The 19,503-nt window shown below is 38.1% G+C and overlaps 1 non-coding gene across 1 annotated transcript; it reads left to right on the forward strand.

Annotated features, from left to right (window-relative positions):
- Positions 1-16,735: 16,735 nt before the first annotated feature.
- Positions 16,736-16,842, forward strand: LOC141683561 (small nucleolar RNA R71). The gene has a single exon (XR_012560354.1). It is a non-coding gene; the product is annotated as a small nucleolar RNA R71 (small nucleolar RNA).
- Positions 16,843-19,503: the final 2,661 nt, after the last annotated feature.

Genomic DNA, 19,503 nt, shown 5'->3' on the forward strand with positions numbered 1-19,503 from the left:
TAAGTCCTCGAATGAATATTCAAAATAATATTCATTAAATAAAATAAAGTTATCGAATAAACCTTATTCGATTAATAGTTTTGAAAACTATATCTATATATATAAATAAATATATATATATTATACTCGGGAACATTGACTCCCGGTTTAGAAAATGTTCACCTTTGGGTCCCCTATACTAAGGGTATACCCAACTACTGCTTATCTCTAGCATAGGTATTATGCAACTTATAAGCATTTGAATCAACAATTGGATATCAAGATTACAAAATAGACATGCATATATACCATATCAGCATGCTCCAATATATCACAAAATTTGCTAATAACAATCATGCACTTAACACAAGATAATGCATATACATATATTTACATCACAACAACAGTATAACGGGTAGAAAACTTGCCTGAGTGTTCCCGGTTAGACTTAAGCTTAGAGTGGGTCCGATAACCTATGAACAACAACATAAGTTGGAATTAAACCACGTTCGCTTAAGAAACTAGACTTTAACCAATTGAACTCTAACATTTACTTATGGTCACTTCTACGCTTAACGAATCACATAAGTCGTTCGAGTACCCTTGGCTCCACCATTTTTAATAAATTAACCATTAAGAATTTTAAGGCGATTCTTTCGTGAGTACTCTACCAACTGCCTAATCCACTTTACATAATTGTTTTATACTCCAATTAGTCATTTAAGGGCCTTAACCAAGGATTCAAAGTAAGGCGAGGGGTAATGGTTCGTTCGCGAAATGCCGTTACTTAAAACGGTCATTTCTCCTAAACCGTACATCGGATTCAAGCGAACCACATATCAAAACGAAGCTCGTAACATGAACTATCTAAACATGGCAAAAGTTAGAATCTTTCAATGAGTTCACGGGTCCTAAAATTAGGAATAGAACAGTTAAGGAAAATTCGGCATTATGACGTTTATGTTTACGCGATTTCCAATTTAATTAACACTCTAAATTATCATCAATTCACTCACAACCACCAATACAACAATATTCAACCATCATACTACAAACTCAGTCCCCAACTCCAAGTTTTACCAATTTATCCAACCAATCAAAGACCTAATATTCAAAACCAATACAAATCCACCAAAACTACTTATAATCAAAGATCAAGCCTTAATACTAACAATGCTTCAATAAAACTTAATGGAATCATAAAATCAAAGCTAGGGTTTGAAGTTGATACCTTCCTTGGTAGGTTTTAAGTTGCTAGGAAGCCTTAGGGAGCCTTAATCTAACCTCCTACAAGCTTGATCTTTCCAAAGAAATCAAGAACACAAAGTTAGGTTTTGAAGTTTCTAAAAGACCGATTTAAAGAACAGTAAAACTGAGGGTCTTAATATGCCTATTTGGACGATACTTGTGAACAAGAGTTGTAGGACATCTCAATACCTTTCCAACGAGCTATAGAACACAACATTTGAGTGAGTATTGAAGGAGATATGGTAGTTTGAATTTGCTGCTCTGGTTTTGGCCGAGAGCTTTTGTTCTTGGAAAGCAAAAGTCAACTTCTAATTTGTGTTATGATTTTCCTTGGCTTGGTTGATACTCTTTTGTTGTTAATTGATTTTTACCATGGTGAAAAATGCATGGCTCACAATCAACCAACCATCCTTTCCACTTGTCATGCTTATGTCACCATGCTTAGGTTATCTTGTTACACTTGTCTTCTTCTTGTTGGTGTGATGACATCATCATCCACTAACCTCTTTGATTAACCCTTAATTACTTGGCTAATGACCGCTTATCTGTTATACGGTTCGCTTAACTTTCGTTCGCGTTTATCGTTTGAGGGATCATACCTGAGATCTTATTACTTAGGTTCCCCTAAACCTTTCTCAATATTTTATATTCCTTTTATGATCCTCTCTAAAAATCCTTGAATTTAAATCCTTTTTATCATATTACCTTATACTCAATTCTTTCGGCATCTGGTGGATTTTCGGGAAAAATCAAAGTGTTCGGATTTGGATTCTGACGATCTTTACATACACTTATATACCATATAGAGTACTAATAAGACCTCAGAATATCAATAAAAGAACTGCTACATTGTGTGGCATGAAAAGTTTTCTTATTTAGCATAATCAGCAAAATCACTATTCATAAGGTTTACAAAAAGTCCAAAATTATTGGGGTTATTACAAAGTCTCTCACTAAAGAAAATACTAAACTTAAAGAGAACAATATCTTTTTAAGGGAAAGAAACAATGTGTTAGAAACTCAATTTGTTGAGTTTGAAAAATTGAAAATAGAATGCAAGATTGCTAAAGATGAACTAACTGAATTCTTAAAGAAAGATGATATTTTAAGAAAGCCACTTGAATGGGAAAAGGAAGTAATTAAGGCATGGAAATCATCTAAAGATGTCCATACTCAAATTACTAAAGTTCAAGGTATAGAATCCTTCTGTGATGAATCCTGGAAAAAGAGCAAGGAGAAACTAGATTCTAATTTGGTATAAGGACTTTCAACGGATGTGGATTCGATGGATGATGAATGTTATCCGTCGAAAGACCAAAAGGATTATCCGTCGAAAGACAAGGAATCACATCCGTTGAGTGAAAGAAAGCAAGTTAGCAAAGCCAAACTAGCTAAACTTAATGAGAAATATGGATCAGTTTCTAAGAACTTTGTTCCAGGAGAAACAAGTCAGGTGAATAAGAACAAGAGAGTCAATATAGGACATCTGTCAATCAAGCAATTGAATGACAGATTGGAGAAAATTGAAGTGAAAGCAGAGTCTAAAAGGAAAAATAATAGAAATGAGAAAGTAGGAATTAACAAACATAACAACTATACACCTGATAAATATGCTCTAAGAAAAATTTGTGTTAAGTGTGGTAGTGTTAATCATTTGTCTGTTAACTGCAAACTTGTTATGCTTGCTTCCATGTCTGCACCTCCTTCATTTCCCAGTATGCCTACAATGCATGTGAATGTTATGCCTGAACATAATTTGAATGCACAGTTTGCTAATATGTCATTTGCATAAAATCCTTACTATCCTGCATTTAGTATGCCACAAATGTCATTTAGTATGCCATACTAGAATAACATGTTTGCACAAAATATGCCTTTCCATGTTAACCAACCTGTGCATGATAATTCTGCAATAATGAATGGTTTTAAAGGTTCTACTCAATTGACTAAGGATGAACTTCAAATGCCTAATTCAAATGAGGACATGCCTAAGAAACCTAAGAAAAAGGCTAACAAAATAGGACCCAAAGAAACTTGGGTACCAAATTCAACTTTATTTGACTTTGTTTTATGCAGGAAAATAGAAAGAATCTTTGGTATTTGGATAGTGGGTGCTCAAGGCACATGATTCGAGATTATACCCTGCTCACTGAGTTTAAGGAAAGATCTGGCCCAAGTATTAATTTTGGAGATGACAGTAAGGGTTATACTGTGGGATATGGCTTGATTTCAAAAGATAATGTCATCATTGAGGAAGTTGCCCTGGTGGATGGACTTAGGCACAATTTGTTGAGTATCAGCCAGCTTTGTGATAAGGGCAACGCGGTAACATTCAATTCTGAAGCCTGTGTTGTGACCAACAAAAAAAGCAACAAAGTGGTTCTTACTGGAGTAAGAAAAGGAAATGTGTACTTAGTTGACTTCGACTCATCAAATACGGAATCTGTCACTTGTCTATTTAGTAAGGCAAGTCAAGATGAAAGTTGGCTATGACACAAGAAGCTATCCCACCTTAACTTTAAGACTATGAATGAACTAGTCAAAAAATATTTGGTAAGAGGTATTCCTCAAGTGGAATTCTCAAAGGATGGACTGTGTGATGCATGTCAAAAAGAAAAGCAGATTAAGGCATCATTCTGAAAGAAGCTTGATTCAACAATTGAAGAACCTTTGTAACTACTGCACGTGGACTTATTTGGACCAGTCAATGTATTGTCCATCTCAAGGAAAAGATACTGTCTAGTAATTGTGGATGATTTCTCAAAGTTCTCTTGGACAATTTTCTCAAATCTGAAGATAAAGCTAGTAAAATCATCATTAATCACATAAGATAAGTTAACAATCATTCTGATTTCAATCTAAGAAGGATCATGAGTGACAATGGATGTAACGCCCTCCAGGCCCGGGGTATAAGTCTGGGGCTTACTAGCTAATCACCAAACCTACACAATCTGATTATCAATTAATAAAGAAATGAAATTAAACCCCTTTAACACTAACCAGGATCTTTTTTTAGGTTGAAGTATGAAAACAAGAACCACTAACTGCTTTTATTACAATCAAACATTCAAAATCTCACAAACTCTCTTTATTACAAACCATTGTCTAATTCATTTGAAGCTAAGTTCAACTTTTATTCAAACCCACACACTATCTATTAACACTCCACCTGCTCGGGCAATTCAAAGCTTTCTTCCTGGATTGGGATCAACACCTTGGGCATGCGAGGATCCCGAGGCTTGACCCGCTTCTTTACCACTCGAGTCCTGATTAATTTCATATTCCTTCTTAACTGAAAATAATAAGGTGAATAACAACAAAAGGGGTGAGCCAAAAATTGCTCAACAAGTCCACAAAATATAAACAGTGTTAAAGCATTTTAAATAAATTCGTCATTCCAGGTATATCTGCAAAGATATAACCTCACGAGAATAACAAGAAGGCCATTATTGGCGAGTACAAATGAACTAAACTGGACACAAGTTCGCATCTATATTCTGCTGATCAGTCAGAATATAATGCAGATCCATATCTCAATATATAGATCCAGTCGGGTACCCAGGCACTACGGCCCACGTCGAGGCACCAGTCATTCCGGTCCTCAGGATTAAGACACACTCAATCCCAAAAATATCATTATCCAGTCCATCGCTTAGCAACCGGAACAATCGGTATGCTTTGATATATTCCAAACACTAGAATATATCAATCTCCATGTGTCACCAATAAAATATGAATCAAGAATCCAAAGAAACGGAGAAATCAAGAATCGAAATGAAATATGAACAAAGGAATAGCAAGTGTATATCAGTGATCAAGAACAATAATCAAGAGAATGCAAATGTGATAAACATTTGAATCAATATCACTATTCTGAAAGTAGAATATGGGAAAAACTTGCCTTCTGCGCGACTCACTGCAATTGAATCACTTCTGTCTATCACCTTGGACTATTACCGACTTAACTTGCCTGGCTGGCTTAGCTTCTGTTGGCAAAGCAGACTGGTTAAGTCACGTCGTACTTTATTTGCATCTTGAATCGACTTCAAATCGTTCTTAACATCTACCCATGCGCTTATGACTGACTCATGTATTACATATAAGCAAGTAAGACTCGATTAACCACGTATTACACATAAGCACATAAGCACATAATCATTTTTATAGTTAAAATAATTTTTAAAACCAAAATCGACTCACTGATCGTTGTCTGACTCGTTTCCCATTTTTCCGGAATTTTTCGGACTCATCTCGGCACGTAACTCGACTGATAATCAAACAAGTAACAGAATCAACTAATTTTTAAAACATATTAAGCTTTGATATTATTTTTAATGATAAGAATTCATTTTTCTGAGTCAACAGGCTTTCGTTTCACGCAAATCGGACTAACGGTTGAATTATTATCAATTAAATACTGATAATTCCATTTATTAATCATTATAAATAATTATTACTAATTTTTAAAACTCAAAATAATTTTTAAATTATTATTTAAGAAAAATCAGAATTAAAAATAATTTTTCTATAATTTTTGGAATTAAAATGAATTTATTATGATTTATTGAAAATTATTTGATTAATTATCAAAATAATTAATCACTTTTAAATAATTCATAAATAATAATTAAATAATAAATAATTAAGAAAATAATTCAATCTAATTTTTAGAAAATAATTCAGAATTATTTATAATATAAATCAATTAATTAAATAATTAATTAATCAATTTATAAAATAAATAAAACTAATTTTTAAAATTAATAAAAATCAAATAAAAATCAAAATCACAGAAACACATGTCAGAACCCAATTCCTGACAAAATCAGATCAAACCCGGGTTCTGGAAACGGGTCAATCGGATTGGATTCCGGGTTGCCAAGAACATCACCGGATTTTTCCCAGAATCTGGTGAGTTCCCAGAGTCCGGCCAACTCCGATCAGCCTCAAATCAACACCATTTGGTGTTGTTTTTGAGTGCTTTTCATTGCAAATCAACACAGCAATCTAACCACGGCCAAAACATACCAAAAACATCTCAGAATCACAATCTCCGGTCAAAATCAACATGAACTTCGGCCAAAATATCATCTTTTGATTCTGTAAACCAAACTCAACGTTCTATAGTGCAAATTGAAGCTAAGAAATATACAATCAAAGCCCTAACATTACAAGATCCGAATATTCACAGAAATCATCGAGTTATGTTTTGAAAATCTGACATAAACCCTAGAAATCGTGAGTCACTATCCAGGCATCGTTTGTTCAATTAAATACCATAAATCGACTGTAAATCATCCAACAAAGCTTTATCAATCATCAAAACATCAAAATAACCCTAGAATCAAAAAGTCCTAATTCGAACATAAACCCTAGAAATCGAAAATCAAAAACGATGCAATAAAACGTGAAATTGATGCAAGAAACAGAAAGAACGGATCAAAACCTTCGATTTGAGTACTTGAATCACATGATTTGATGCTGTAATCAGTGAGAAATCACGACTTGATTCTTCGACCCGAACCTGTTTTTCCCGACCCGATTTCAGAGAATTTTGTGTATTTTTGCAGATTTTAATGATTAATTATAATTAATTAAATAAAAATTAAGCTATTTATAGTAGTAAAACTAATACTCCTAATTAAAATTAAGGCCCTAATTCTACACTTTTTAAAATTAATAGGCCCCTAATTTTATAATTTTTGAGTATTAAAATTTAATTTATAAATATTTTATATATACAATATATATGCCAAAATATCCCAAAAATTGTGAATAATGCAAAAATGCAAGGAAATAATATGAATGAAAGTCCTATAATTTTATAAAAATAAAATGTGATTTTTGTTGGGTTTTTGACACCCAATGGGGCCCGAAAAAATCATTTTTCATAAAACGAGAAAATTTATAAAATATCTAGATGTTCATAATATTGCGATTGTAAAAGCCATTTGATGAAAAATAAGGCCCATTATTTTATTTGAAATACTGACTTTAAAATCATTATTTGGGTCGTAAAACGTTTGAAATGAAACCTATGAATGCATAATAAAATATCTGAAAAAAATACCTTAAAAATACAGAAATGACATGGAATACACGTAACACATAATAGTTAGGGATTATCAGATAATCACACATAAATGACATAGTAATACACATATTTTATTATAATTATGATATAATATAAACGTAAATTTCCCAGTCGTTACATCCTTCCCTCCTTAAAAGGACTCTGTCCTCAGAATCTTCTATGAAAACAAATGAGGGTATTTCTCTAACATTTCACTTTCGAGTTCCCAGGTTGATTCTTCAACCATAGGATTTCTCCACAACACTCGCACTAAATATACAGACTTATTTCTCAACACTTTCTCTCACCGATCTAAAATTCTTACCGGCTGTTCTACAAAAGACAAATCAGGTTGGATTTCTATCGGCTCATACTCTATTCCATGCCTAGAATCAGGATTATATCGCTTAAGCATTGACACGTGAAACACATTGTGAATATGCTGCATATGAGGCGGTAGAGCTAATTCGTATGCAACTTTTCCCACTTTCTTCAAAATTTCAAATGGTCCGACGTATCGTGGTTTTAATTTACCCTTATTGCCTGTTAGGGCGAAAACACGCGCTAATATTCACGCAAGTATACGCGTTCGCAAGTAATATAGAATACTTTCTAGTTCGTTCCCACAGAGACTCAGACTAAATTATTGTCTAATTAAACTCACTCACCAATGTATGATTACTTCTCAATGTTAAGACACTAACACTTAAAATTGTTAACTAAATATTAACTACAATTAACTACTTAATTAATCACTTAACTAACACTTCCAATTATCAATAATAAAACACTCATGAGATCACAACTTCATTACTACTTCCTTCAATAGTCATTGTTATTACCTTTAGTATGTGACAATGATGATATTAATCGAATAACACAAAACTGATAAAAGCCAACTTTCATTGTACTAATACCATTCTACCAAACATCCACAATCAAGATAGAAGTTGAATAGTCATCAATTATGTTGAGTTCCTATATGTCTACAGAAATTGACAACACAACGATTTAAGCACAAGTTATTCCTTTTGATTACATAGGGCAAATAAAACTGTTAGAGTTACCCACTAATCATGCACAACATACATGAACATATGCTAGCATGGCAAGTTCTAAATCTCAAGGTCCACCGTCGCTTCACAAGAGATTAACACCCTATCTTATATGTTCGCGACGTACATAAGACGAAAACGCACAACCAATACTAGAAATCATACAATCATCACACACTAAAGTATTAACAATTATTAAAGAATTCCATAATAAATCCGTTGCAACCCCATGATCACGATTAGCCCATAATAGCACTTATCGTCATCATGGGTTCATATGAAATCATGATAAACAAACACAAGAAAATAATAACTAAACTAATTATATTAAATCAGAGTACGTCACAAGAGTAAATAAGTTCAAAGTAAGAAAACTAGCATCCACGTTACAACGAAACAAAAATCACAAGAAAATATGCTTCCTCTTCGTTGCGGTGTGCTAAATCGGTCTTCTTCCTTATCTCCTTCGCTCCTGGCGTAATACTACTATCTCCTCTCTTAAAAACGTCTCAAATCTACTTATATAATAGTCCCATAAAACTCAGATTACATAGAAGTGGAAGCCAAACAGAATTAGAAGTCCTAAAATAAACTGCCTCTTTTCCCGACCCTGCGCGGCCGCTCAGCATTGCTGAGCGGGCGCTCAGGCCTCTACTGGAAAAAAATCCTGAGTTGCTCCGTTTCTTTGCCGTAATCTGCCCATTTCTTTCCTCTCGCAATGGTGAACACATGCCAAGGCTTATTCTTGATGATTACTCCCCCGAAATGCAACTAATACCCTTAAATGCATAAACACTAGAAAAACGCATCAAATACATAAAATACTTGATTTCAAGACACCAATTTAAGCCATTTTAAGATGCACTAAGTGGTATAAAATGCCACTTATCACACCCCCAAACTTAAATCGATGTTTGTCCTCAAGCGTCACAGACTCAAAAACAAATAAAAACATGCATGAATGCAAATCTATATGAAAATGCAGCGATCCCCCTTACTACAAATAAACCAACCAAATTACAACATCTCAACAAATGCAGTTAGACAACTAAAGATCAATAAACTCATGCAAACGGACATACAGCCAGAAATGTGGTGTGTGCAAATGCTTAACAGATATGCTTCGGAACTGGACCAATTATTATGACTCGACTATCCTCAAGGCAATCCCATGATTATACAAAGAATAAAAATTCTAGGCACAAAGTGAAATACAACACTACAAGAATTCTGGAGCTTACTACGGAATCGTGCTTTTTATTCACAACACAAATGCTTATTTGACCGTGCAATGAGTGAGGTCCACAAAAGACTTATACAATGGTATCCATGTAACGAGCGTTAGGTTAGCGGATCCCAGACTCTAAAAGCCTTAGGTCACTAGGCACAAAGTCCCCTAAGAACTTAATAACTCGAATACCACAGAGCCCACTCTTGATCAATTATGCATAACCACAATTTTTTTTTTTAATAACTTCTGAGCAAGTGCGTTTCACTCCATCTTGCTCAACCCTAGACTACTCGCACCACATGCGAGCCGGCTACTAGCCATTTGACGCCTAGCCACAACTAGCAACAAATTCCATTTTTTTTACTCCAAATTTTTTTCTTTTTTCATGCCTTTATCACTAAGAGCCTATTATCGAATTCTAAGCATAATAAATAGATTGACCCCGAAAACAATCAAATCATAACAACAATCTAGCCCTTACGCATTCTCTAAGACTTAGTGGAATTACAAGTGCTTCTAGCATGCATATCAACCTACACGACTTAATATCACTTTAATGCTATCACTACACTCGCATCAATATCACAATTCAGTCGATAAATCATTGCAAAAGGGATCATGGTAAATGCATGAGCTACATGACATACATAACAAAAAAAACTATATAAATTATGCAACTATATGAACTAAACTATCATGAATATGCAGCTATATGACACACACAATATTCCTCAACTACCACCCCCAAACTTAAAATCTTCACTGTCCTCAGTGAAGGTAGTAGAAAGGAACACAGGGTATACCTACTCGGAGTCATCATCATCATCACCCTCAGTGGGTGGATTATCAGGCGGCGGGTATGCAGAGTCCTCACCAAAAACTGGCCACTGGATATCAGCTTCAAGGCCCCGAAAAGCAGTCCCTAAAGCAAGGGTGAGCTCCTGAGCAAACCTGCTCTGCGTCTCGTACATGGCATCCATCCTCCGTGAAAGCCTCCTATACTGAGCATCAGCCAACCCAGCACCCTCCTGAGCTCTCGAGGAACCAGCCTCATCACGCCCAGGCCTAGCCATAGTAGCACCTCGTGCTAGACGCCCTCCTGGAAGATGATAACCCAACCCATGCTCCTCAGGCTCACCACCGGTCCACTCCTGCATCCCATTCAGAGTGCCAGAATCAATCGGAGCTACCGGCAACTGCAACTGCTCATGAGCCGGCCAGTTCACTCCTACTGCTCGGCACAGCTTCGTAACCGTGGATGCATAAGGGATTTTCATATGCTTCGCTCCCCTCAAAAACTTCAGAATTCCTTGGTAGATAAACTCACCAAGGTCCACATAGTACTCCTCATTAAGAATTCCCCACAAAAACTGTGCTCTCTCAACTGTGACCTCGTGTGCATACGAAGAAGGCAAAATATAAGCATAAATAAATGCATTCCATGCACGGGCATACCTGTTCATAGCGATCGCCGGGAAGTGACGATACTCATTAGTGCCGGTCCTGAAGGTCCAAACTGTGCCCGGTCTACAAAGAGTCGCACAAATCAAATCCAAGTCAAAATCCTCAGCAGTCTTTTCATTCCAATTCTCATCCTCGGGCTTCCTCTCTCGCTGTCCAATCACACGGCGAATCGCCGCAGGGTGATAATCAACCGTCAGCCCTCGGACCACAAAAAACCCATTCCTTTCGGCCTTCGCATTCGCATAGAACTCGCGAACCACACTCATCGGCACTGCTTCGGGCGACTCACAGAAAGCTATCCACCCCTTCTCTGCAATCATGGGTAGCAACTCACCATCCCTCCCCGATGGTAAAAACCCTCTCTCCTTCAGAATCGGCTTCCCCAAAAGCCTAGTGTACTCCTCCTCCGCAGCTCTGTCAGTTAACCGAGGCCTTGCAGCAATACCCCTCAATGAATCAGCAGTAGGAACTGTGCTGCTGCTGTCAATAGTGCGTGCTCTCTTGGGTGCCATTGATTCGTGAATAAAAGTGTGTAAGAACTGAGTTTTGGTGCTTGGGAGAGAGTTTAAGTGTAGGGAGTTTGTGGGAGATATGTAGGATAGGTGTATGTATATATAGGGTGTGGATTAGATTAGGGTTTGGGAATTAAGGGTTAAAATGATGGGGTAGTGGGAACAAATCGTGGGTTTATGGGCTACAACTGTTTTTTTTTTTTGTTTTTTTTTCCTGAACGTAAAAAAAATTCTGGCAGTTGACCCCTGAGCGGTCGCTCAGCAAAGCTGAGCGGGCGCTCAGGGGGTTACTGGAAAAAAAAAATTTCAGCCCCTATTTTCTGATGTTTTTGTGTTTTTGGATAGGTTATTAACTTCTAATGGTTCCTGTAACAACAATTCATGGGTTGCCTCCCACGCAGCGCTTCTTTTTCGTCATTAGCTTGACGTTGCGTACCCTTCTCAAGTAGTCAACAAAATGGCGCTAACCACTTCTCGGTTTGCCATGTCCCCATAGTAGTGCTTCAACCGCTGACCGTTAACCTTGAATGCTTGGTCCGGATCATTCTCAAAAATTTCCACCGCTCCATGTGGAAACACAGTTTTGACAATAAAAGGTCCAAACCACCTTGATTTCAACTTCCCAGGAAAAAGTCGGAGCCGAGAGTTGAATAAGAGAACTTGTTGCCCCGGCACAAATAACTTAGGATGTAGCTTTCTATCGTGCCACCTCTTCACCTTTTCCTTATACATTTTGTTATTCTCGTACGCTTGAAGTCGAAATTCATCAAGTTCATTAAGCTGAAGCATTCTTTTCTTACCAGCTGCATCTAAATCCAGGTTCAACTTTTTCAATGCCCAGTAGGCCTTATGCTCAAGCTCCGCAGGTAGATGACATCCCTTACCGTACACAAATTGAAACGGGGATATACCAAGTGGAGTTTTGTATGCTGTTCTGTAAGCCCAAACAGCTTCATCGAGCTTTAAAGACCAATCCTTCCTTGATGGACAAACAACCTTCTCTAGAATGCGCTTTATCTCTCTGTTAGACACTTCTGCTTGACCATTTGTTTGTGGATGATAGGCAGTAGCCACTCGATGATTCACATTATAACGCTGCATCATAGAAGTGAACTTATGGTTGCAGAAATGCGACCCTTCATCACTTATGATTACCCGAGGTGTTCCAAACCTTGTGAAAATTTGCTTATGAAGAAAATTTAGCACTGCCCTTGCATCATTTGTCGGTAAAGCTTTAACTTCTACCCATTTGGAGACATAATCGACTGCCAGCAAGATGTAATGATTATTGCAAGACGAGATAAAAGGCCCCATGAAATCGATTCCCCAAACATCAAAGACCTCGACTTCAAGCATCACATTTAATGGCATATCATCCTTCCTTGTCAAATTTCCCACTCTTTGGCAACGATCACACCTTAAAACAAACTGATGAGCATCCTTGAACAAAGTAGGCCAAAAAAAACCTGCTTGCAGAATACGAGTTGTCGTCTTCTCACCACCATAGTGTCCACCATAAACCGTGGAGTGGCAGTCTCGTAATATCCCCTCGTCTCACAGAACGGGATACATCTCCTGATGATCTGGTCAGCTCCCTGTCTAAACAAATATGGTTCATCCCACATATACCACTTCACCTCATGCAGAAACTTCTTCTTTTGAGCGGAGGTCAAATTAGGAGGCATTACATTGCTGACGAGATAGTTTACAATATCTGCAAACCATGGTTCTTCCTCCTGAACTGGAAACAACTGCTCATCCGGAAAAGATTCATTGATCAATGTCCTATCTTATGAAGTAGAATTGGGATTCTCCAACCTAGAGAGATGGTCAGCTACTTGATTCTCAGTCCCTTTTCTATCCTTGATCTCTAACTCAAATTCCTGAAGTAAAAGCACCCAACGAATGAGTCTCGGCTTCGAATCCTTCTTGGAAACCAGATAACGAATAGCCGCATTATCAGTGAATACTGTTACTTTTGTACCAAGTAGATAAGACCGAAATTTCTCGAAACCAAAGACTATAGCCAATAGCTCCTTCTCAGTAGTGGTGTAGTTCAATTGGGCTCCATTTAAAGTCTTACTCGTATAGTAGACCACATGGAAGAGATTTTTCTTGCGCTGTCCCAGAATTGCACCTACCACATAATCACTCGCATCACACATCATCTCAAACGGTTCTTTCCAATCTGGTGCTGTAATAACTGGTACAGTGATCAAACTCTTCTTGAGAGTCTCGAATGCTGCCAAATATTCATCATCAAATTTGAAAAGCACATCTTTCTCAAGCAAATTGCACAACGGCTTAGATATCTTTGAAAAGTCCTTGATGAATCGCCGATAAAAACCCGCATGACCAAGAAAACTACGGATTCCTTTCACAGAATTAGGTGGTGGAAGATTTTCAATGACTCTCACCTTGGCCTTGTCCACCTCCAGACCCTTGTTAGAGACCTTATGCCCAAGAATAATGCCTTCACGCACCATAAAATGACATTTCTCCCAATTGAGCACCAAATTAGTTTCCACGCATCTTTTGAGTACAACGCGCAGATTATTCAAACATTCATCATATGAATGTCCAAAGACGGAGAAGTCGTCCATGAACACTTCGACATTATTTCCAATCATGTCAGAGAATATAGCCATCATACATCTCTGAAAAGTGGTCGGGGCGCCACATAACCCAAATGAAACTCTGCAAAAAGCAAACGCGCCAAATGGACAAGTGAAGGTAGTCTTTTCCTGATCCTCTAGTGCAATACAAATCTGATTATACCCTGAATAACCATCCAGAAGACAAAAATACTCATGACCCGCCAACCTGTCAAGCATCTGATCAATAAATGGAAGAGGGAAGTGATCCTTCCTTGTGGCTTTGTTCAATTTTCTATAATCCATGCATACTCTCCATCCTGTATCTGTTCGAGTGGGGAGAGCTCATTCTTTTCATTTGCTACCACAGTGATACCTCCTTTCTTAGGTACACACTGTACGGGGCTTACCCACGAGCTGTCAGAAATAGGATAAATGATGCCTGCATCCAGCCATTTCAGAATTTCTTTCTTCACCACCTCCTTCATGATAGAATTCAGTCTACGCTGTTGTTCCACAATCGGCTTACTACCTTCCTCTAGCAGAATTTTATGCATATAATATGAAGGACTTATCCCCTTGATGTCTGCTATGGTCCATCCAATAGCCGATTTAAATTCTCTCAAAATCCTTAAGAGCTTGTCTTCCTCACTACCTGAAAGGTCAGATGAAATAATAACAGGTAACGTAGATGCATCACCTAAAAAAGCATACCTCAAGTGTTCAGGTAATGGCTTGAGCTCCAAGGTAGGTGCTTCCTCTATTGATGGTTTAAGCTTTCCTTCAGCATTCTTGAGGTCAGCAGTACCAAGAGATTCAAACGGCATGTCCCGCTTTCGCTTCTAGGGAGAAGCATTCAGATATTGTAATTGCTCGTTGCCATCTTCATCATCACTGTCAAAATCCCCCACTAAGGCCTTTTCCAATGCTTCAGACATTAGCATGCGATCGAGTTCCGAAGTGACCGCAGAATCAATCACATCCACTTTAAAGCACTCCTCATCTTCTGTAGGGAATTTCATTGCCTTGAATATGTTGAAGGTCACATCCTGATCTTGTACCCGCATAGTAAGTTCACCTTTTTGCACATCTATCAAGGTACGGCCAGTAGCCAAGAAAGGTCTTCCCAAGATTATGGGAATCTTCTTATCTTCCTCAAAATCCAGAATAACAAAATCTGCAGGAAAGAAGAGCTTATCCACCTTGATGAGCACATCCTCCACTATGCCCCTTGGGTAAGTAATGGAACGATCAGCCAATTATAGCGACATGTATGTGGGTTTTGGATCAGGCATATCCAACTTTTTAAAGATCGATAACGGCATCAGATTAATGCTTGCTCCCAAATCACAAAGGCACTTGTCAAAAGTCAAATTGCCAATGGTGCAAGGAATGGTGAAACTACCTGGATCTTTCAGTTTTGGTGGTAACTTTTGCTGCAGAACAGCGCTGCATTTTTCCGTGAGAGCAACGGTCTCAAGGTCATCCAGTTTCACCTTCCTTAAAAGATACTCTTCATAAACTTCGCATAACTAGGCATTTGCTCCAGAGCCTCAGCGAAAGGTATATTGATGTGAAGTTTCTTGAACACCTCCAGAAACTTCCCGAACTGTCTATCCAGCTTTTGTTTCTGCAATCTCTTAGGAAAAGGTGGTGGAGGATAGAGTTGTTTCTCCCCTGTATTAGCCTCAGGCAGAGTGTGTTCAACAGTAGTCTTCCTTGGTTCCGCCGCTTTCTCCTTTTGCTTAGATTCTTCATCTCTAATTTTAGCTTCTCCTTCTTTTGCCTTTTTAGCATCAGCAACTTTTCCAGACCTTAAGGTAATATCCTTGACTTGCTCTTTAGCTTCCTTCCTGCCTAGTACTTCCGTGTCACTGGGAAGAGTGCCAGGTTGACGATTGAGCACTACATTGGCTAATTGACCGATTTGATTTTCCAAGGTCTTGATAGAAACCGCCTGACTCTTGCATAACAGCTTAAGTTCCTCAAAATCAGCACTAGTAGGTGCAGCTGTACTTCCCTGTTGAGGATATGATTACCTGGTAGCATACTGCTGTGGTTGCTGGAATCCAGGTGGGTTAAACTGTTTACTCACTCCTTGCTGATATGGTGGCTGAATAGCAATCTGATTATTCCCCCAGCTGAAATTTGGATGATTTCTGTTATTAGGATGATAGGTCGCTGGCACAGGCTGCTGTTGTCGCTGATAATTATTCACATACTGAACAGATTCATTGACAAGAGAACACTGATCCGTAGCATGAGAACCTGCACAAAGCTCACAAACCATAGCTATTTGATTAACTCCATATATAGCCAAAGAATCAACCTTCATTGATAGCGCTTGGAGCTGGGCTGCAATAGCGGTGGCTGCATCAACTTCCAGAATACCTGCTACCTTACTTGATGTCATCCTCTGAGTTGGGTTTTGATGCTCATTTGCAGCCATAGTCTCTATAAGATTATACGCCTCAGTATAGCTTTTAGCCCATAGGGCGCCTCCAGCTGCTGCATCGAGCATGGGCCGAGATTGGGCCCCCAAACCATTATAGAAACCAGTGATCACCATCCAATCAGGCATTCCATGATGTGGACATTTTCTCAACATTTCCTTGTAGCGTTCCCAAGCCTCGCACATAGATTCAGTAGGTTGCTGCGCAAACTGAGTAAGAGCACTCCTCATAGCAGCAGTCTTTGCCATCGGATAAAACTTCACCAGAAACTTTTGCGCAAGATCTTGCCACATAGTGATGGACCCAGCTGGTTCAGAATGTAACCAGTCTTTGGCCTTGTCCCTCAGTGAGAATGGAAAAAGCCTCAACTTGATAGCCTCATCAGTCACGCCATTATACTTAAAAGTGCTGCAGATCTCGACAAAATTCCTTATGTGCATGTTGGGGTCTTAAGTTTCCGCTCCTCCAAAAGAAACAGAATTCTGCACCATCTGAATAGTGCCCGGCTTGATTTCAAAGGTGTTAGCTTGAATAGCCGGATGAAGAATGCTTGACTGGATGTCATCAATTTTTGGCCGAGAAAAATCCATAAGAGCTGGATCAGCTTGAACAATACGATCACCCATGTTTACTGGTTCTTTCCGCTCAGTTCCTGAATCCGAATCTTCAAAATCTAACTTCTCCGGAATATCAAGAACTTCGTCTGTCTCCTCAGCTGTATCTAAAGTCCTCTTGCGAGTAGGAGAACGAGTTTGCATAAACTCTTACTAAAGTACCTGAAACACAACCGGAAACAATAAGTAACTACTACGTCCTAATCACTGAGTCCTAATGACCAATGATGGTAAGTACATAAACTAAACAAATACACCGAGTCCCCGGCAGCGGCGCCAAAAACTTGTTGGGGCGAAAACACGCGCTAATATTCACGCAAGTATACGCGTTCGCAAGTAATATAGAATACTTTCTAGTTCGTTCCCACAGAGACTCAGACTAAATTATTGTCTAATTAAACTCACTCACCAATGTATGATTACTTCTCAATGTTAAGACACTAACACTTAAAATTGTTAACTAAATATTAACTACAATTAACTACTTAATTAATCACTTAACTAACACTTCAAATTATCAATAATAAAACACTCATGAGATCACAACTTCATTACTACTTCCTTCAATAGTCATTGTTATTACCTTTAGTATGTGACAGTGATGATATTAATCGAATAACACAAAACTGATAAAAGCCAACTTTCATTGTACTAATACCATTCTACCAAACATCCACAATCAAGATAGAAGTTGAATAGTCATCAATTATGTTGAGTTCCTATATGTCTACAGAAATTGACAACACAACGATTTAAGCACAAGTTATTCCTTTTGATTACATAGGGCAAATAAAACTGTTAGAGTTACCCACTAATCATGCACAACGTACATGAACCTATGCTAGCATGGCAAGTTCTAAATCTCAAGATCCACCATCGCTTCACAAGAGATTAACACCCTATCTTATATGTTCGCGACGCACATAAGACGAATACGCACAACCAATACTAGATATGATACAATCATCACACACTAAAGTATTAACAATTACTAAAGAATTCCATAATAAATCCGTTACAACCCCATGATCACGATTAGCCCATAATAGCACTTATCGTCATCATGGGTTCATATGAAATCATGATAAACAAACACAAGAAAATAATAACTAAACTAATTATATTAAATCAGAGTACGTCACAAGAGTAAATAAGTTCAAAGTAAGAAAACTAGCATCCACGTTACAACGAAACAAAAATCACAAGAAAATATGCTTCCTCTTCGTTGCGGTGTGCTAAATCGGTCTTCTTCCTTATCTCCTTCGCTCCTTGCGTAATACTACTATCTCCTCTCTTAAAAACGTCTCAAATCTACTTATATAATAGTCCCATAAAACTCAGATTACATAGAAGTGGAAGCCAAACAGAATTAGAAGTCCTAAAATAAACTGTCTCTTTTCCCGACCCTGCGCGGCCGCTCAGCATAGCTGAGCGGGCGCTCAGCTTGTTGCGCGGCCGCTCAGCATTGCTGAGCGGGCGCTCAGGCCTCTACTGGAAAAAATCCTGAGTTGCTCCGTTTCTTCGCCGTAATCTGCCCATTTTGTTTCCTCTCGCAATGGTGAACATATGCCAAGGCTTATTCTTGATGATTACTCCCCCGAAATGCAACTAATACCCTGAAATGCATAAACACTAGAAAAACGCATCAAATACACAAAATACTTGATTTCAAGACACCAATTTAAGCCATTTTAAGACGCACTAAGTGGTATAAAATGCCACTTATCATTGCCAAATCTGGTCAATCCTTTCCATGGCGATATTTTGAGTAGTACATTTTCTCCTTCTTGATAGTCCATATCTTTCCTGGCTTGATCTGCATATTTGCGCTACCTGTCTTGTGCTGCATGGAGTCGTTTCTGAATGAGTTCAATCTTTTCTTTCGTCTGTTGAATTAATTCTGGACCCAAAATTTTGCGTTCTCCGACTTCATCCTAATGTACTGGTGATCTGCATTTCCTCCCGTATAATGCTTCATACGGTGGCATTCCAATGCTGGCGTGATAGCTGTTATTATAAGAAAATTCTGTCAAAGGTAGATGTTCATCCCAGCCGCCTTCAAAATTGATCACAGAAACTCATAGCATGTCTTCAATCATTTGAATAGTTCTTTCACTTTGCCCATCAGTTTGCGGATGATAAGCGATACTCATGTTCAATTTGGTTCCAAGACATTCTTGAAATTGTCTCCAAAATCTTGAGTTGAAACGAGGATCTCAATCGGACACGATAGATATTGGAACTCCATGTCGCATTACAATTTCCTTGAGATACAAGTGC

The sequence above is a fragment of the Apium graveolens genome, chromosome 1 (genome assembly GCF_009905375.1).
Source record: "Apium graveolens cultivar Ventura chromosome 1, ASM990537v1, whole genome shotgun sequence".
NCBI lineage: Eukaryota > Viridiplantae > Streptophyta > Magnoliopsida > Apiales > Apiaceae > Apium > Apium graveolens.